General features: G+C 40.1%; 2 long non-coding RNA genes across 3 annotated transcripts in view; one reads left to right on the forward strand and one right to left on the reverse strand.

Annotated features, from left to right (window-relative positions):
* The window catches only part of LOC103277783 (uncharacterized), a 61,477-nt gene extending 47,131 nt beyond the window's left edge, over positions 1–14,346 (reverse strand). For both annotated transcript variants that reach the window (XR_010002983.1, XR_505665.3), the window contains exon 1: positions 13,165–14,346. This is a non-coding gene — a long non-coding RNA (uncharacterized LOC103277783). The remainder of the gene's footprint in view (positions 1–13,164) is intronic.
* LOC134296293 (uncharacterized) lies at positions 3,157–18,942 on the forward strand. Its single transcript, XR_010002984.1, has 3 exons — positions 3,157–4,372; positions 15,771–15,894; positions 17,013–18,942. It is a non-coding gene; the product is annotated as an uncharacterized LOC134296293 (long non-coding RNA).
* The last annotated feature ends 2,586 nt before the right edge of the window (positions 18,943–21,528 follow it).

Here is a 21,528-nt window from a genome sequence, read left to right on the forward strand (position 1 = left end):
CTCCCTTCAGAGGAAGGCAGAGGCAATTTGAATGAATCTTGCCAAGCACCTGTGGTACTTGAAAATTTCCATTCCCTTACATTAAGGCACATATGTGACAATACATATGTGAATGCAAAGCCATTGGGTAGTATATAGTTTGTCATTTCATATACTAGGGCTATGAAAGTCAGTATTGTATTCTTGTCACCTCATCAGATGGGGTTTGGGAAGTGTCCTAGGATGCTTCCCCACCAGTCCAGTGATGGATGGGCATTCTGCCCATTGAACACATCACTGGTCTTCCAGCAGAGACCCCCTCCACAAATGGAGTGGAAGCATTGTACCATGCTTCCCTCCCAACATGGGAGCCTGCCTGTGTTGTGCTGGCTCTAATAGAGGCAACACAGATCCTCGCTGCTCTGGTGACAACTCCCACGTGTGATGGGGGAAGCATCACTGCAAGGGGAGCAGCACATGGGGTGATGGATTCACCCCTATGCCCCTCTTTGGTAGCAAAGCCAGATGAAGCAGGATACTTTGCCTGGCCTTTGTGATATTGGCAACAGACTATAGGATAATTAGCTTTTCTATCTTTAATCTGAGAAACAGGGCATCTTCTTGGCTCTGAAATCAATGAAGCACAGGCTGTTTACAATGAGGCAGAAAAAACAAAGCCTTCAGTAATACAGACTTCGTTTTCTGTGTAGTGTTGCTCTGGCAGCCTGTGGATTAAAGAGTGGGCCAAGAGAGGGAAAATATGTGCATACAAGCAGTGATCAGGGTCAATGTTACTGCTAAGTAATAGAAGGCTTTTGTCTTCAAATAGCAAATTCTGAAAGAAGGCAGTTAGATTTCAAAGCCATGAGGTCTGTGCAACACAAATTGTCCTGACCCCACTGCCTTCAGTTTTAGTGAAGGATATTATCCAGTCACCAATGCTGAAGATGCAACTGCCACTTCATTACGTTTTGTACATGGAAAAAAGATAATTGTTTTTACTCTCAGATAGTCTGGGAAGTGATTCCAGTTCTCAGAAAATGGAAATTACATGCCCATTTCTATTTTCTTAACTGTATAAGGATCAAAATCCATGGAATTCTCCTGTTTCAGAGTGGCAAGTGCTCTAGAGGGTATAGCAGAGATTCTGAAAAGGAAGTAAAGGAGAAACCAAGCCAGACCAGGGTCAAATATAGAGATTCAATGAGGAATAACACAATGCGAAGCACTGTTTTGCAGTGAGGAAATGGTCTTGGCTGTTCTAATTTATAGCAAGCTGTAAATCAGCATGCTTGGATTAATTGCAGGCTCTGTTCTATAATGTTGGTACTGCTTTAATATGCAATACGTATATGATGCAGTATCTTCACCACCTTCTTTATATAAGATGTTCCTGGTTCCAATATAGGGCTTGCAGCTTTTCCTTCCTCAGACTCTGAATCATTTTTAATCCCATCAAGATTTCTGATTTGGATTATAAAATTCTTGCTTTAATAAAAATCTTTAAACACTGATTTTTTTTAAAAAAAAGATTTTCAATACTGCTGCTCTTTTGACAATGGAACTGACATTCATGTGTCAGACTCCCATCCAAGGGACTTGTTATTTCAATCAGTGTATCAATAGACAGGTCTGGCTTGCAGGGCCCTGGGGCTCTTGCCAGATCGCTTGACAATGAACCTAACATAAGGCCACTCATTAATCCTGTCATCAGCATATGATATCCTTTGTTTCTCCTGTTGCTGCACCTCCATCTCCTCCATTGGCCAGAGAGGGAGAGACATCACAGGCAGGGCTCGTGCTCCCATTGGCTAAGGCGCGCGAGCCCCCCAGACCACCCCTCCTGCCTCCTGACATCAGTGACTCCCCTAACCAATCAGTGAGAAGCCAGCCAGGTAGGCGGGAGCGGGAAATTCAAAATGCAAAAGTATAAAATGTGTATTTTTCTGTGTAATGGCATGCCAGTTCTTCTTGCAACTTATTCCTTCCGTTATCCTGCTCCAGCTGGACCAGAATAAACTTGGTGACCTCTGCTTCAAACTTGGTGAGCCTTTTATTGGAAATAGGGAAATCTTTATTTTGCTTCATAGAATCATAGAATCATAGAAGAGTAGAGTTGGAAGAGACCTCATGGGCCATCCAGTCCAACCCCCTGCCAAGAAGCAGGAAATCGCATTCAAAGCACCCTTGACAGATGGCCATCCAGCCTCTGCTTAAAAGCCTCCAAGGAAGGAGCCTCCACCACAGTCTGGGGGAGAGAGTTCCACTGTCGAACAGCCCTCACAGTGAGGAAGTTCTTCCTGATGTTCAGGTGGAATCTCCTTTCCTGTAGTTTGAAGCCATTGTTCCGTGTCCTAGTCTGCAGGGCAGCAGAAAACAAGCTTGCTCCCTCCTCCCTATGACTTCCCTTCACGTATTTGTACATGGCTATCATGTCTCCTCTCAGCCTTCTCTTCTGCAGGCTAAACATGCCAAGCTCTTTAAGCCGCTCCTCATAGGGCTTGTTCTCCAGACCCTTAATCATTTTAGTCGCCCTCCTCTGGACGCTTTCCAGCTTGTCAACATCTCCCTTCAACTGTGGTGCCCAGAATTGGACGCAGTATTCCAGGTGTGGTCTGACCAAGGCAGAATAGAGGGGGAGCATGACTTCCCTGGATCTAGACGCTATACCCCTATTGATGTAGGCCAGAATCCCGTTGGCTTTTTTAGCTGCTGCATCACATTGTTGGCTCATGTTTAACTTGTTGTCCACGAGGACTCCAAGGTCTTTTTCGCACACACTGCTGTCAAGCCAGGCGTCCCCCATTCTGTATCTTTGATTTCCATTTTTTCTGCCAAAATGAAGTATCTTGCATTTGTCCCTGTTGAACTTCATTTTGTTAGTTTCAGCCCATCTCTCTAGTCTGTCAAGATCGTTTTGAATTCTGCTCCTGTCTTCTGGAGTGTTAGCTATCCCTTCTCGCAAGCTTTCCAGGTGTTGTGCAACCCTCTTTTGGGGTCTGGCGTGGGTCTCCCTTTCCAGAGAGACCCCCAAATCTTTGATCTCCTCATCACTTTAATGGTTGATTATAAGTGGAAATGTCAACAAATGTTGCTTTTTAGTTGGTTGGTTGACCTGCTATAATTTCCAATTCTACACAGCAATTGAAGGTTTCCTATCCTCATCAGTGTGGTGTAGTGGCATGAGTGCTGGATCACAACTTCTGAGATCAGGGGTTGAATTTCTCTTCTGCCATGGAAACTCATTGAATTACCTTAAAAATGTTCTCTCAGCCTCAGAAGAAGGGAAAAACAAACTCCCTCTGAACCAATCTTGCCAAGAAAACCCTCTGAGCTTTTTGCCTTGGACTTCCATAAATCAGAAACAACATAAAAGCACACAACAATCCTTACCAGAGACCTCTTCCAGATAGAACATAGCAGAAACAATATGAACCAGTGCTACCACTTCAGTTTTAAAGCTCATAAGAAATTGTGGTCCACTATTTTTAGTGGAGTTTTAGGAGCGGTTTTGTATGTGTTTTATCAATGAATGCCTGGACAAAGTAGCTCAGGGAAGGGGGGAGGGGGTAATATGGCCACGTGTGCAAAGTATATGTCTGTGTTTCTCTGGATTGTGGGGTCAAATTTTTGTAATCCACTTACTTTATAAGAAAGACAAAATAGATTTTGATTAGCTGAATTTGGGGTTAAAACATTTCGAAATGACTGAATTAACCAACAAGCTGAGTGAGCTCCTACCTCAAGACTGGCAACCAAATGAAGTGAAGGAAACTAAGGTGAACATTGCATGAAAAATATAAAAATAATGCAAAATACAAGCCCCAATTTTTCTGATTGCCCCATTTTTTGTATGGAGCTCTACATCACTGTAAATGAATGTAGTCAGCCAAAGTTCCCTGAAGTATGCAAACATCTTGAAATGCTCCCTCTCAACTCTATTACATATGATAAAAGAAAGGAATGTTTGATTTATTAATTACTAGACAATCCTTGTCCATGTTCAACTGTGTGATATTTTGCATTCAAAACCAGTTCTTAAACTGAACATGTTGGACATTACTATGTTAGAACATTTTTCTTTTTGTCCTTCCTCTCCATGATTTAGGATCTGCAATTATCAGCAAAGGTGACAAAACAGATTTCCCGGCTGAAGCCAGGACAGAGACAGCTGAGGCACAGCTCTATTAGATAAATAATGTATGCTACTAAATTGTAATTACCTGAAAGGCAAAGTTGGCCAGGTCATTGTTGGAAAACAGAAGAAATGAAAACATTGGGAAGCAAGCAAACAATAACTCTCATCAAACCTCTAATGAATGGCAATGACACAATTACATTCAGGCAACACTTAGTCCCAACAGCTGCCTAATTAAAACTGGACCCAGACAAGGTAGGGAAAATAACTTCATTTGGATTCTATTTGCCTTGGTAATTTGGTGCTGGGTTGCGCTTTTTTTTCCATATGGACCTGCGCGTTTATAAAAACTTAATTAAGTTGGAAGGGAGAGATTGATATACGTCTTTGTCTTAATGGACTCTCTTCCCACGGGATATTAAGGAATGGTAAGCATGCTGCAGGACATAATGGAATCGGGGAGGGCAGTGGGAAAATGGAGAGGCAAGCCACTTTTGATTGTGTTCCAGGGAGGTGTCTGATAGATTTCTGGGAGGATCATATGGTGGTTGTTTTTAAATCCAAATTTCAGAATGGGACTCCAAGAAGCTATTTATAAGCTGTCAAGAGAGGCCTGCATTTCACTATCAAATTATATCAAATGCATTTCTAACTTCCTCCCAAAGTGGCAGATAAACAGTGGGCAGAGATCAGCTATGAGGCAAGATGCATTTGGGGCCACTGACTCCAGGGAGAGAGAGGGCTATGAATAACTGACAGTTGCAATTTGCAGTGAGAAATGGGTACAGAGATGGCACAATGGGGAGATAGCCAAGACTGGTGTTACTCCAGAAAAGAACATATTTTTTAACACATAGACAAAAAGTAATGGAATTAATGTCAAATAGGGCAGTCTTGGAGTCAGATGTTTGTATTTTCCGCCAAATTCTCACCCCAACTAATTGCTGTTGTGTAAAATGCTGAAAATAATCAGCTTAGTGCATTTCAGCAACAGAAAGCTTCTGTAATGTTGAGAGCTCAATCAATTCCATCTAATGTGTTTGACAGCTGTTATGAAAAGCCTGCAATGAATGAAACCAACGTATGCTGGTAAGTGCGCAAGCAGTTAAACCCACCCCCAATTAAACTGATCCGTGTATCATAAATGCAGACCTGATTTTACCATCCAAGTGTAGACTTCCAGTTCATTCTATTCAAGGTAATTTTTTTCCTCCTCAAAGAGGATGCAAAACATTTCTATAACAATTGCTTCTTCTATTGCACTTGAATCAGACACACAATTATTAAAAGGAAATGAAGGTTTCTTGATATCTTCTGACACCGTACATGTTGTTATAATTATGTTATTAATCTGTAACATGGACATATTTGTTTGATTTTCAAGTGCTATGGCCTTGGGCTAATGCAATCAATTAATCTACAATACAATTTGCAGCCAGGGCTGAGCAGAGCATTGGCACAGAAGCATTTTTTTTTCTTATTTAACTTCTCATTGTCATCCCCAAAAGACAGCTTGAGCAAGGAAGTAAGAAAAGCTTTCTTCTAGTGGCTCATATACATTTTTCTGGGAGATGTGCTGGGAGAAATCCATGGGAAGCAGTGAAAGAACTGATAAGCATTTGGAGACTCATGGGGTAAAGCTCAGATTTACACTAATAAGTCACGCAGTAGATTTCTGGCACATTTATTCAAAGGCAAGCCCATTTCTTTGTGATCCTTACTTTCCTATGAAAGGCGGGGGGTTACTTTTGAGATGTTAAGAAATTTCATATCATAATCTTTGAAGGCCTTCTTGTTGTTTCAGTCTCCTCTCCTATTAGGGGCAAAATAAATAAACAAAACCCAAAATCCTCGGCCTCAATGTGAAGGAACCAACCATAATTTCTGATCATCATCACACATACCAGAGTGGCCCACTGAAGAGCTATAGGAAGCAAAAATGATGCTACAGCTTTTAGCACATGACAAGCCCTGCTATTGGGGGACCCATGGGACTGGCAGGAAAAGGGAGCACATAAGACAGGTTCCAGATCTTTAGGATCCAAATTCTCCAAGCTGAGAATCTATGCCAGCCTTAGCATTGGTAAAGTCAACAACTTGCTTAAAGGTCCATTTTTTTGTGGGCAGTATATTACGCAATTCCAGAAATGTCTGTGCCCCTGAAGACCAACTTTATTTGTTTCTGCAATGCTTTGGGTCTAGAGATGGTAAGGCCTGGAAAAAAACTGGAAAAATTGGGGGCAAACAGGTTTTTTTTCCCTTTTTTCCTTTTTTTTTGAATATTTTTTATTATTGTGTGAAATATACAAATAAAAAGAAAGAAACACATATTGAGGCATGGGGATCAGGGGAAAAAGAAAAGTGGAAGAAAGCAAAGGGGGGAATATGGTGGGTGGGAAGGGAGGTGGTGGTGTGTAGGAAAGACAGTCTTCCTCCCTCAAGGTCTGTTGGGAAGAGGGGGGAGGACATGGGGGGGATGGGAAAGGCATGGGAAAGAAAGAGGGGTAACCAAGGGGGGTAGGGGGGGATAGGGAAGGTAAGGGTTGACTTCTATTCTCATCATCTTCTTTTCTTTCTTCTTCTTCTTCTTATTTAGTTCAGCATTTGTAGTCTTTCATTAAATAGTCCTCAAAAATAGTCCAATCTGTTTCTTTCATTGCTCTGCCATTGATTCTTTTAATCATAAAAGTTAATTTGTCCATTTCCCTTATTTCCAAAATTTTGTCTATCCATAGTTCCTTCGTGGGTATGTTTTCAGACTTCCATAGTCTTGCTAGGACCATTCTTGCTGCCGTAATACAAAAAGTAAATAGTTTATCAGTATTCAGGTCGATCTTATAGGTAGAGTCATATAGCCCTAACAGGAGAAGCTCTGGTTTCAATTCAAAATTAATTTTGAAGATTTTAATACACTCCTCTTGAACCATTTTCCAATATTTTCCTATTTTTTTGCAATTCCACCACATGCGGAAATAGGAGCCTGTTTACACCTCCAGCATTTGTTATTAGTGTTTTTATACATCAGCCCCAACTTTTTTTTGGCGGGGGGGGGGGGGGGGGGTTAGGTACCATCTGTGTAGTAATTGTTTTCATTTTTTTTTCATTTTTTGCAAAGCCATTTTTCCTGAAAAAATGGAAAAAAAGACCTTCATGTCATATAGTTTGAATACCATGCCATAAATATGTTATTTATTATTGGTAAAGGACATATTCTGCACACTTTTCAATTTTTCCATAAAAATGACTTTGGAAAAAATGGAAAAAACCTGTTTCTTCCCAATTTTTAGGGTTTTTTTCCAGGCCTTCCAATCTCTTGTTGGTCCTTTTAAAATAAAAAACCCAAATGATCACATATTGGCATGTGAAGCTTTGCGTTCTAATTTGCCTTGACTTCTCAAGGCATGTGTTCTTTCCTAATTTTGTTTTGAATCATCACCTTAAGGGTCACTATAGTTGGTAAAAACAATAATATATGACTCGCTTGTATATCAGTTAACAATAGCCAATATCAATAACATTAGCACCATACTTGGAACAATATTTTCAGTAATTCATCTTAAGAGCCCTACTATTAAAGCACCTCACTCAAAGCAGTTAGTAGTAAAAAAGAAAAAGCCTTAAAAGGAAAAAAGAAAATACTTGGAGAGAACTGAACTACTCTTAACAATAATCTCCACCTAATGGCATCTTTGTTTTCACAGACAATAGGCTGTGACAGACAGATTGCCTGGTGAGGTCAGTACAGTACAGTCTCACTTATCCAAGCTTCACTTATCCAAGGTTTTGTATTATCCAAGGCAGTCTGCCTTTTAGTAGTCATTGTTGTGGTAGTAAATGTTGCAATGTTTTGGTGCTAAATTCGTAAATACGGTAATTACTACATAACATTACTATGTATTGAACTGCTTTTTCTGTCAATTTCTTGTAAAGCATGATGTTTTGGTGCTTAATTTGTAAAATCATAATGTAATTTTATGTTTAATAGGCTTTTTTCTTAACCCTTCTTTTGCAGATCCAAACCTCTAAGAAAATTTAAGTCTAGTCTCACAAGACCCTGAATTCTCAGAGTTCCACAATTCTCTATCTTCTTTTGATTATCTTCAAAAAGAGGCTGTAAAACTACCTGCTAGAGATGCTCTAGCAGGTATTTTTACAGCCTCTTTTTGAAGATAATCAAGAGATTGAGATTAGACTTGAAGGCTTATGAGGCCCCTTCCATCACTATGATTCTAGATTTTATCTCATCTTTGGTTTCCCCTCATCCCCATTAGGCTTTCTTTCCGGCCATCATACCCGTCACTGACTGCAATCTCAAGCTAACACTGACTCCTCTTTGATCAGAGTTACTAGACTGGATAAGATTCCTGTAATTTTAATCCTTGGGAGGAAGAGGGAGCACTGTAAAGTGTTGTCAAGTGGAATAAAATTAGCCATCTTCCCCACTTTCCAATTTCCAACTTTTAGAAGCTGCTATTCCCTCTCAACATGACTCCTGTTTCACCTGGAGAAGGTGTGGGAGGGGATTCAGATTTAATCCAGCAATAGGAGTAGTGCTAGGGTTTGTTCTGCAAAATACAGTCCAATCTCCATTGGGAGGCAATGAGCATGATTAAATTTACAGGAACCCTTTCCCAAATCCAGTTGCGCAACACTATGACCTTGGTCATCAGCCCACAATTTCCTGTATTTGAGATGTAATTCATTTTCAAATCCTCACTTAATCCGGGGATGATCCTGGGAGAGTCAAGTGTCGCGCCTGCCAGAAGACGGACCCTTCTTCTCCCTGAGGGAGCTGGGCATCTAGCAGGCCGCTTCTGCCTGAATGACCAGCACAGCATCAAATACTTCTACTCAATGAAATATTAACCACCTTCACATAACTCCCCTTCATACATGGCCTGTTTGTTTCTGCTTTGAAAAGCTAATGGGACTAGCTGTGCATAGACTGGCTCTCTGAGGATTTGATTTCCAGCTGGGCTGAGATGTTAAAACTTTTATTCCATATGAGCAGCAGAACTGAGAAGCCAGAAAATCCTCTTGCATGCAAGTCGCAAAGCATGAATCCACTGCTTCCCAACCAACCCAGGCTAAATCCCTTCACTCATAGCTCCCTCCAGCTTTGGTAAAAGCTCTTTCCATGCTCTGTTTAGTAATACAAGAGAATGAAATGAGAGAGGAAAAGCCTGAGTTGCTTTCTGCTGTTCTCAAGTCTGATCATGCATTTGTATTAATATTACTGTGGGCTCAAATGCAAGGCATCACGGTTAATATTGATCACGGCCTTTCCCTAAGGAATATCACCTCTGAGTTTTGTTGGCACTGAATGCAAGATGAGCTCTTATCGCACAATTCTGTTACAGAGCTATATTCCACTTTATCTGCCATGGCAACATCTTGTTGAATTCTGGAGTTTGCAGTTTAGAAATCTAAAGGCCCATCCAGACAGGCCCATATCTCAGGACCTGTCTAGGTTTTTACCGGGAGCTTCCAAATGACACCCCCAGTAAAAATGAATTAATTCAGAACAAATCAGGTTTTGTAATAATAAAACTTCTTACCAGGTGTTTTATTACTTCAGAACAAAGCAGGGTTTTCCTGCTTTGTTCTGCAGTAATAAAACAGCTGGTAAGATCCAGATCTTATGTAAGTTCTGGGTCTTAGTTGGTGTGGACCCTGTGCGGATTGGGCCCGGGAACCACATCACTTGATTCCTGAGCCCAATCCACACAACCATCTCAATTTTTTGGGCTCTAGGATCCTGAAAAACCAAGAGGGCACCCCTCCTTTCCCCACAAACCCCAAATTTAGGTCCTAAAACTTACCCAAAGCTGCTACCAGGCACGGAGATTGCTTCTCAGTTCTTGTGGCACACCATAATTTGGGGGGGGGGGGGGAGGATTTCTTTCCTCCCTTCTCCTAACACATCATTTTGGCACATCGGAAGAACTAAAAAACAGGCTTCATGTCTGGCAGCAGATTTAGGTAAGTTTTATGGCCTAAATTTGGGGTTTGGGGGTGGGTGATTGCTGGTCACCCGGGAAAGAAAATCCAGGGTTTGGGGTGGGCTGTATAGACAGAAATGTAGGTGAAAATGGGTTATTTAACCCTGGTTTAGCCTGCAACTGCCTGTTATCTGGAAGTGTCCTAAATGCTCTTGCCTGAACTGCAAATGCCAGGATTCCATAGGATGTAGATGTGGAAGATAAAGCAGAATATGGCATTATAACAGTGCAATGTGATAAGGGTATCTAATTCTGGAACAAACATTTACTTACTATCTGAGATCCATAGTGCAAACCGAAAACATATAATCATATATGTTTTTTACTTGAGACAGCTTTCATCACTCTGGCGTCTTTTTCAGAATAAGTGGACTATGGCTTCCACTGTGAATTATGAAAAAAGTAATCCATCACATGTTGATGAGCTGGATTCGTGGAAGCCTCTTGTTCATAGGAATCTTACAAGCTGAAGCACCTTTGATAGCAAAACAACAACAATCCATCACAAAGGTAGAAAAAGATGGCTTAACCCTTTAGTCCAGGGGTTGCCCCTTAGATGTTTTGGACAATGCACATGATGCCTCTTCAATAGTCATGGGCATTGGAGGCTACCCTTGCCTGAGTTAATCTTCATTCCCAATCTCTGTAAGGTTATCCAATCTTAATGAAAATATTGATTTTGGTAGTGAAAGTTTCAAAAAGAAATAGGTGGGAGACTAAAATAGTCTCCTTGGGAACAGTGAGGAAAAGGGACGGAGACAAGAATTGTGTCTGCTTGGCTGCTGGCATGTTGGAACTGCATTGGAAGGGACCTACCACAAAGTAGTGTCAGTCAGTAATGGGAAGACAGTGATATCAAGATCCATTGACGAGATTTACCTGTTAATGAAAAGGTACCATCTCTCCCCCGGACATTACATACAATCATGAAATTAACACATTGTCTAGTATTTCTTACAGAATCATGTATGTGGAACAGAACTGTTCTCTATGGGATTGCATTGATGGAAAAATAGGTAGGAGAGTTTCATTCCAATTTACTTTTTGTCTGCATCATAACATATTGTTAATGGTCCTGTTTTGCATATTTTTATATGTATTTTCTTTTCGCCAACAGAAACCTCATTCAGTTAATGCTTTGAGGAGAGAGAAGTTGGCTTGCAGGGTACAGAAAAGAAGGTTGTAATGAAAGGCCAGGAAAATTGATTTGTTTATATTTTAAATGACGTTACTTACAATCTAGATAAAATAAAGTTTCAAAAGTTGTCCTTTTGGGGCTGAAAGAAAATAATTCCTAAAATAAAGTTTTTAAAAAAGACATCACCCTATTGTATTCAAAAAATGTCAGCTAAGTACAAATATGAGGATTTCTTGCTAAATTACATGTTTTTGAGGAGGCAGCCTGTTTCCTCAAGGCATCCTGTCAAGGGTGACAGTGAGACATGCTTTTTTCCCTCATAAAGATTTCAGCAAAATGTCTCTGTGCAAAAGTAAAGGCTTTTTTGCTTTGTAAAATAGAGTGCTCACACATGCAACAATTTCAAACAACATTGCTAGTTTATTTAAAAATGCAAACAGCATTTGAAAAGTATCTATTTCTTCTAAAGTCTATGCAACAAAATTTGTGCAACTTAGTTATACTGTTCGTACAGTATAACTCACAAATACACTCATGACAATCAGATAGTATCCAGTAGATATGGAAACATTATGAAGTAAGTGAAATAGAAGGAGATAAAAGAAGATCTTTATCCTTCCATCTGAGAAACAATTACAGGTATCCTGTATCCAAAATGCTTGTGACCAAAAGTGTTTTGGATTTTTGGAACATAATGAGTGTACATAATGAGATACCTTGAATGTCAAGACTCAACATGAAATTCATTTTTTTTCATATACACATAACACATGTTGCCTGAAGGTAATTTTATTCTCAATATTATTTATAACAATTTTGTGCAGAAAGCAAAATTTGTGTACATTGAACCATCAGAAAGAAAAGTTGTCGCTATGTTAGCCATTCAGATGGATTATTTTGGACTATTTTAGAATTCTAGATAAGAGATACTCAACCTGTACATCTTATCCAAAAACATATTCATCCAGCAATGATACAACAACAACAACAACAACAACTACTACTATTACTACTACTACTTTATTCTTATATCCTGCCCCATCTTCCCAAAGGGACTTGGGGCGGCTCACATGGGGACCAAGCCCAGCAATACACAATAAAATACAATCACATAAATACATTTAAAACATATAAGCATAAAATTATAAAACATATAATACATTAAAACATAAGCAATAGCTAATAGTCAAGCACAGTGAACATATTCCACTGGGGGCAAGGCAAATGTTGTCTGTGTACAAACTTCCAGAAGAAGTTCAGTAACTGGGTCTAGGTGAAGGTAAGGGACAGTCGTTGATTTATGCCAATTTAATTAAACGCACATTTAAATAGCCAGTTTTTCAGATGATATAGGGTACAGTCCTTCATAACTCCAAAAAGGCTTGGTTCCCCCACAATCTTGAGGGCTCAACAAGTTCCACAGATGAATTCTTAGGACCTGCCAAAATGAAACTTCTTCCCTTCCCTGGGCAAGGATATTTGATAAATTTTATATTTGATTTTAAAGTTACATGAGCTATGCTATTCATTTCCCTCAAATAAGGTTTTTCTTTTGCCACACTTCTACAAATGAGGGTTTCATTCTTACTTCTTACTTATGCCATTTAAAACAGCTCCAGGGATCTGCTTGTCTTAGCCATCGAAAGTCAAACGGTTATACCTAAGTTTTCTATTCTGGCAAGAGTGTGACTAGCAAGTAACAATTCTTCCTTCCCAATAAAATTTCTCCCTCACTCCCCAAATATCTAGCATTGCAATTTGCAAGCCCTTCACATCCGATGTCCCTGGTAGCCATGCCTTTCCCTTTCTCTGGAGAAAAGGTTGCATCCAAAGAGGACTCCCATGATCCTTTATTAGTGGTCATACTGCATAGGACCAAAATATGCAGAGTGTCAAAATTTACTCACAGCAGCTTGGATCCAGATGCATGTATCCCCGGCATCCACAAATCTAAGGGCTATGAGATTTCAGAGCTTGGCTCGACCTTCATTTCCAATCCTTGTGACAAGGGAAGGAAAAGATTAGAGGATGAAAACAGTGTCTGGAAAGGTGTATGTGTGTGTGTTGGAATCACAGACACCTTAAAGGGCCAGACTTAAAAGTGTCTTCAAAACAGAGTTTATTTAAACAAAAGGAAAAGGACGCAGGGATACTTAAATGCAGTTCCACTGGTCAAAACTCAAAAACCCAAACCAAACCTGGTCCAAAAGGTAAACAGAAATGTAATCCAGATCAACTGGATGCAAAAAACAACAAGTCAAACAAAGTGCTCTAAGGCAAAACAAAAGGCACAGTACACAAATGGTTAACAGAGGGAGTTGCAAGAAGAGAAGCGTTGTCAGCTGAAGTCCAAGGTTGAAGCAGGAGGAATTCAAAGCAGCGTTGCTCCAGTGTCTGCAGAAGAAGCGTCTCCAGCCAAACCGGTTCAGGTCCAAACTGCAGATCCGAGTCCAACACTGAACATGAAACAGGCAGCAGCAAGACTACAAGAAACAAAGCAATAAAACAGATCAAACAACAATAAAAACAAGTCATAAAAATCACATACAAAAACATAATGATAAAATCTTGGATTAGATCCAGAGGAAACTGGGCCAAAAGTGCTAGTTATGTCGATATCATCAGACCCCTCACCCCTGAACCCACTTTTATCTACAAACCATCATCAGAGGATGAACTGACCGCCGCCCCCATCACCATCTCCCACAGCTGCTCCCAGCTCTTCACATGAATTCCTTTGACTCTCCCTCCAATTCCTCCATCTCCTGTCAAGACTTAGATCCCCCCAAGAATCAGTTGGATCCCCTGATTGCCAGTCTTCACTCCCAGAGAACCCCATAAAGGTACCACTAGTTGTTGATGCCTCACAAATAGCTTGCACTTCTCTTATCTTAGTCCAATCCATGGCGTCTCCTTCTTCTCCTTCACTCATTGACCCATCATCCCCAGAGAATCCCTCAAACAACTCTTCATCTGTAGGTGCTGTAAGTATGTCCCGGATCCTCTTTCTCTGCTGCTCATCATCAGATTCCTGCTCCCGAGTAACCCCTTTTCCCCTTCTGACACCCATACTACTGTCTGCAACATTATCATCCCCAGAGAATCTCTCAAACAACTCCCCATCTGTAGGTGCTGTAAATATGTACTCACAGGCTCTACTACAACAGTGTTTATGGAATAGAAGTGTATGTGTATGTGTATGTAAGGAATAGAAAGGTGCATGTGTATACATACTAGGAATATTAATACAAAGAATATTAACAATTATTTATTTCTGCACTCTCTCAGCCAGCAAAAGTCAAACGGTTATATCAAAGGTCATTGCCCCCTGAATTATATTTTTCCTGCTGTCCCCAAATTTCTAGCATTGTAAAGTGAAAATTGAAAATCATTCACCCCTACAACTTTTACATCTGCTGTATTCATATTTCCCTGGTAACTATGGCTGCCACTTTTCTTTGTGTACCCAAACTGTATTCTAATTGTTCAACTGAGGCTTTTAAAATTCAGAACAAAGTTAGACATTTGGAGACTGAATGAACATTTCATCATGGGGGAGGACAGAACTGTTATTTGAGGGGAAGTAATTGATTAATTTTGCCCCCCTCCCATAAACACACAACACACACCTCCACTGTTAGCTACACTCCTATGCTCCTTGGCCAGGCAGATGGGAACTGGAGTTCAGCAATATATGGAAGGTTATGGATTTTCCAATCCTTTGACCAAGCTTTGAAAAATTATGGTATGTTTTCAGATTTCAGTGCTCAAAATCCCACAGGGGCAGTTAAAAGAAGTTCTAATCTCTTCTGCCCAGTAATAGGAAGGCAGCAAAGCAGTTGATCTAAGGGACTGTATGGTTGGCAGAAACCCTTCTTCCTTGAGACTTGGGACTTTGTAAATGCTTAATGATGGAAACCCCTGCTTTATTGAACTTCTTTATATCCCATAACTGTGCTTCTGTCATGCAATCCTTCTTTCCAAATGATTATTATATTTTTCTTTTTAAAAAGGAGTTTCTCAACCTAAGGCTTCCAAATGTACTACTTATTCCTCTTCATGGAAAGGGTTTCACAGAGCTGTACTTCTTCCCTTCAATGTGAATCCCAACTCGGTGGAATGTAGAAAAATGCATTCTCTGCAAACATTTTTGCCCTGAAAAAAAACTGGAAACATGAGCTGTCATTGAAATGTTGTTCATTTCACAATGTACTGTGATATGAGGTTTTGAACAACTAAAACAAAACCTGAACCGTTTTTCTATTTTGACTATTCTGTGCATATGCTTAATGATTTCTTTTAATGGCTGCTTTACAGCAGATTAGTGGTAGCAAGGTAAGGGGCAGGTGTTCAATCATTAGATTTTTTTACACAACAAATGGCTCCAGTGACTGAAAAGCTCCATCAATTGCTGTTAAATGGTGGGTTTTAACCCATATTCTGGCCATTTAAAAGTCACTCACATGCACTTAGAGGATAATTAATCACTCACTCATTCATTCTTGGCTGTTAGATGCAATTGTCGGTGGCTTCTGTGAATTTTATCGACAGTAGTGATAGCCTCCTCACCATAAGGGAACACTCCTGAAAGAAAAACACAGCACTCATCTCTTTTCCAGGCTGAGACAAAGACACAGGTGAGTCTAACCACTATTCTAGAGGGCAAATTGTTCTGTACTGGGATATGATTTGCTGTCTATACTGGGAAAGGTTGCTGACAAAAACCTCTCAAGTTTGCACTTCCGCACATAATGCAAGGCAAGAGTGTATGTGTATGGAGAGAAGCAAGAATATAGTTTTTATAAAGTCAATTTCTTTCCTTCCCAAATATATAAACCTAAAACAGAATTCCTTCACATCTGCAAAGGGGAATCAGATTGAATATAGTTTGGCGGGTTGGAAAAATTGCACATGCCATACAGCAGTGAAGTTGGAGAAAACAAAACAAGGACTACCTACTTATTCCTCCATTGTTTAATCCTCTACATGCCACCAAGCATGATGATTAAGAGGACTTTATCACACCAGCCAGTTGTCCCACAGCAACCACGTTAGCATAAGCAATAAAACATATTTGTTTAAAACATTCATTTTACACTTCTCTGCATTAGCACAATGGCGCAGTTTGGCAGTGTGTGTGCCTGCCCACTATTTCACAATTACAGAAATGTGATTTTAAAAAGAAAAAAAAGAAATAAGAAAAGAAGTGGAAATCAGCCTGCTTGGGATTAGTGAGAGGAGAGGGAGAGGAGGAGAATCCCCCGATGCCAAGTCACTGGTGGCGTATCAGATCTGCAGTGAAGGGATCTACTGCACTTGAGGTCAGAAATGGGAAGATGGCAGCATTGAGAGCAATTGACGGATTTTACTCATCAATGAAAAGGTGTGCTACACTAACAGTTGGAATGTAAGCAGCAGCAGCAAGACAGACTAGAGATGGGAAGATCTGGGGGAGAAAACAAATATTGGAAAAATTGGGGGGAGGCTGGAAAAATTGGGAGAAAATCAGGGAAAAAATCCAATTTTTCTGAATTTTTTCCAGGCCTTCCCATCTCTAGGACAGACACAGCATCATATAATAGGTACTGGTCAAAGATGCTATTTTCCTGATGAATTTCTGATTTGCCAGCCTTGTGTGATATAATCCTGAGTGATGAAAAGCCTATTGGCAGCAAGCTTGAAATGGAACCTTTGTTTACTGCTGTAAAAAGAAAACTACACTACCAAATTTGACTCCAATTTTCGAACTTTTCAGCGCTTAATCTGGTCAAGTTTCCTGGGACCAGTTCCAGTTGCTGATGGTGTGAACAAGACCATTGGATCTTTCATTCCTCCACATGTAAGCTTGACCGTTGCACATCCTCTCTGAAAAGTCCACAAACATACCCAAAGTATTCCGTATACTTGCAGCCTGATTCTATGATTACTTAAAAGTAAGTACCTTTGATTTCAGTAGAAGTTATTTCTAACTAGGTATGCCAAGGAATGTATCAAGGCAGCACTATCCTTACTTATTTAGCAGTTGCATCTTTGGATTCCTATACACACATATTTATAAACACATTAGGTTTTCAACTAATGATAATGCTAAAGGGAACACACAACAAAATACAAACACATCAATGGGAAAGAAAGAAAAACATCCACTAGATAAAAACCTGCCTTAGCAGCAAATAAGCTTAGGTACCCAAAGCCTGTCTGAATAAAATATATATTTGTGTTCTCAGCATAAGGACAAGACAGATAGTGTTTTTTCAAACTTCTCCTGATGAGAAGTTCCAAAGTCTGGGAACAGCCACCAAAAAGGCCTTCTTCTTGTTTTCCTACAAACATCCCTCTGGTTGTGGTGGGACAGAAATGAAGGCAATGCCTTAGAATTGCAGAACTCAAGCAGGATCTTATGACAGAATATGGTCTTTCAAATAGGCCTAAACCATACAGTTTAGAAGTAAAAGGCGGGACGTCTTATTTAAAGTCTTTAACTTTATGTATCACCCAGTCAGAGCTCCTGAAGGAATGTACAATACATACAAGCATTTAAAACATTAAATGCACAACTCAAAACATTTTAAAAAACAGGTCAAAGTGGTTTCTTAAAGTCACACACAGTGAAAATAGTAAAAGCAGCCACTCCTAGTTTAGAGAGCCATGGAAAACAGCATAGTCTTAGCTGCCTACCAGGAACTCAGTAGAGATGGAGTCAGCCTCACCCTTGAGAAGGAGTTATATGGGGAACGGGGCTGCTACAGAGGAGGTCCTGTTGGCTGATTCACTAGCCTCATAATGAAATGAAAGTCATCTGGAAATTTGAGATAATCAGTATGACTGGAAACAGACTGGTTGCTGGTAAAAGTTTTGTAATCAGGGAGCAAATAGGTTTTCAGTAGCTAGGTTCAGTCATTAGGGATGCTGCGACACTGATGTTAAAGCAGGCCTTCCTTTAAATATATTCCTGACCTTGTTTCCCAATTGAGACCAGAGACGAGGAGATTATAACATAGAAGCCTTATTTCTGCAGAAGCCAAACCCATGGTGGGTTCTGTAAATACCAGAAAGCCAAATAGAACAAAGACAATGAAAGCAATTTATAAGGTCACACATTCCACACTAACATTTCTTTACCTCTCCTCACGCTCCTCCCAGTTCCACCTCCTGCTCTTGTCCCTCCAGCTTGTGTATTCTTCTTCATTAATAACATTTTCCACCTGGACCACATTCTGAAGTTGCTTGGCTACATGTGTCCTGGATTTCATCTGTGAAATGTTGGAATGCATCCACTTGTCCTTTCCCACTTGGGAGACAATATATATAAATCGCCTCCTGGTGAAATTTGCCTCTTTTTTCCCTGGGTGTTGAAGGACAGCTGGATAGTCTCTGCCACACTCCTAAGGCAACCTGTGGCTTGGGGAAAGAGCTGTGCTTGGAAGACCCAGCTGTCCTTATGCACAACGGGCAAAGAGACACTACATAAGGAGATATTGAAAGCCTCCATGCAAAGCAAGCATTGGCATAATGGGGGCTTATTCCAGAGTAAGCCGCTACAAGATTGTAGCCTAATTTATGGATACATCCTATTATGCTAAATAGGCCTGCATAGGAGTGGGCTCTCGGCAGCATATCTTCTAATACAGAAAATAGATGGTCAATTCTCACAATATAGCAGGTCTAAATTTCAATTTTTGGAAGCCTGGGGGAAAAAAAGCTAATCTCATAAAAGCATCTTAGAAATTCTAGTTTAATTTAATATATAAGTTTCTAATTCTCATGAGTTTAAAGCAAATACTTGAAAACTCCATAAGAGCAATTAAAAAACACCTCATAGTACAGTATTTTAAAAAGTAAAATTATTACTTCAAAATACATTATTTTTATGCTCTAATTACATGATGTTTTATTTCATTTCATGATTTTTAGAGGTTTGAATAATGACTTCTGAGCATTTCGTGCTACGGCACACTGAATAGCTGTAATAAAATGGTTGGGTTATGTTTTAAAGGAAGAATTTAACAAGAGGAAAAAAATTAAAGCTTAAGAGGGAAGAAACATTCTCCTTTTTACCTAGATTTGCAGTAGCAACATAACAATACAAAGCGGGGAGGGAAAAAAACAGTGACAGAAGTGTAGGCAAAGTAAATTGCTTTCTTCACAAAATGTGCTTCTCATTCTTCCACGTGGCTTCAGTGCTCAAGTTCCAACTGAATGAATTTCAATTGTCTGACTTTGAACTGATGGCAGGTCAACAAGGAGCAGGGAAGGAACAAAACTGAATCATGAAGGGAAAAAGACTGACAAGTTCTTACGCAGGACACCTTCCAATAGCCAGCATCCCATTATCAGAGTGTGACTGCACACCTTTGACTTGGGTCAACAGATATAAAGATAGCAGGAAAGAGAGGTGCAGAAAGGTTAGTCCAGATGCCAGAAAAAGCTACATTCTAGAGCAGATTTCTCAAACTGTGCTCCTCCTGTTGTTTTGGACTTTATGTCCCACAATTCCTAACAGCTGGCAAGCTAGCTGAGATCTCTGGGAGCTAAAGTCCAAAACACCTTGAGGAGCAGAGTTTGAGAAATGCTGTTCTAGAGTATTATGGGACGTGTTCAAAAACTACTCAAGAGAGTCATTCCACCACCCAAAATTCAATTTTTGTGTCTTCCTGAACATTTCAAATGTGACGGAACATTCAGCACTCCATTGTAGGTACAAAAATAATGGTTTTGTTTTATTTCTCTTTTACAAGTGGATTCCTGCCACCCATATAAATGGAGTGAGTTGGGAATTTTCCAACTGAAAATTACCCAAACTGTTTTTGGGTATGTGCATCCTTGTGGCATATGCAGGAAGAATTTGGCCCACTTCATGGCAGCATCTGATGAAATCATAGAATCACAGAATCCTAGAATTGGAAGAAACCTCATGGGCCATCCAGTCCAACCACCTGCCAAGAAGCAGGAAATCGCATTCAAAGCACCCCCGACAGATAGTCATCCAGCCTCTGTTTAAAAGCCTTGAAAGAAGGAGCTTCCGCTACACTCGGGGCAGAGAGTTCCACTGCTGAACAGCTCTCACAGTTAGGAAGTTCTTCTTAATGTTCAGGTTGAATCTCTTTTTCCTGTAGTTTCAAGCCGTTGTTCCACATCCTAGACTCCAGGGCAGTAGAAAACAAGCTTTCTCCCTCCCCCCTATGACTTCCCCTCACATATTTATACAGTAGAACCCCGTTTAACCAAGCTCCGCTAATCCAAGCATCCATATTATCTGAGGCGCAGGAGGAAGTTCCAATGCAAGATCCCCCCCCCCCCCCCACAGCTTCCTTGTTTACTTTTGAGGAGCTCAAAGGCTCAAAATGAACCCAGTGATGGCTTTTTTCTTTCTTGTATTTCCATCTTTCTTATACCAAATATTGATGTTCTTAAAAATACACTATATTGAGAGTAGGTTAGGGCCGGCTAATGTGCCGTCATCTTCTCTCTCTGCTTTAATGTTCATACCTGCTTCATAAGGGATTCTAGAAGTGGCTACTGTTTACTTTGTCTATGTATGACTACTGTAGGTTGAGCTAAAGTAGAATCTTGTTTTGTTCAGCTCAAACATGCTTATATATTATATTCTTTACTAGAGGCATTCTGCTGTGTGCTTAAACTGAAAATGTATGTTTCTCTGGTCTTCCTTCACTGATGCTGCAAAAACTTTAATGCAGATGGAGGCCTAGAATGACAGGGGGTCTGGGAAGAAATAAAAACATATTAAAAGGGGCTTCTTTGTCAAGGCTTTGTTACTTAAGATCTGATTGCATGCTGTTGTTTCTTTGTAAAGTAAATGAATGATTACTGGCCCATTCCTTTAATTATTTGGACTAATTATGAACCCATGACATTTTCAGTTAGCACGGGGGTGGGTAAAGAATTATTAGCTTTTAAGATATTTAAGGAGATAATTCACACATTTACAACTGGCTAAACTGAATAGAGCTGATTGGAGTTGTCATAAAATATAAGGCAGGACATAGGTTCTGTACCCATTAATTATCCTAAGGAAGTGCTCCTCTTCAGAAATAACACAATTTCTGTCCATCTTTCTGAAATGGCAGCAATGATGTTGGTTACAACAGCTGTAAAGGAAAGCTTCACAGCTGTAGAAGAGATGCAGCCAGTCACAAATCCCATATTCAGAAGTAGTGGATGAGGCCTCTAGTCTTCCGCTTGAAACCACTGATGGGGAGGTCAAAGGCAATGTAGCAAGCTGTGCCAACGGTTTGACCCTACAGCAACCA

Source organism: Anolis carolinensis, chromosome 2, assembly GCF_035594765.1.
Source record: "Anolis carolinensis isolate JA03-04 chromosome 2, rAnoCar3.1.pri, whole genome shotgun sequence".
NCBI lineage: Eukaryota > Metazoa > Chordata > Lepidosauria > Squamata > Dactyloidae > Anolis > Anolis carolinensis.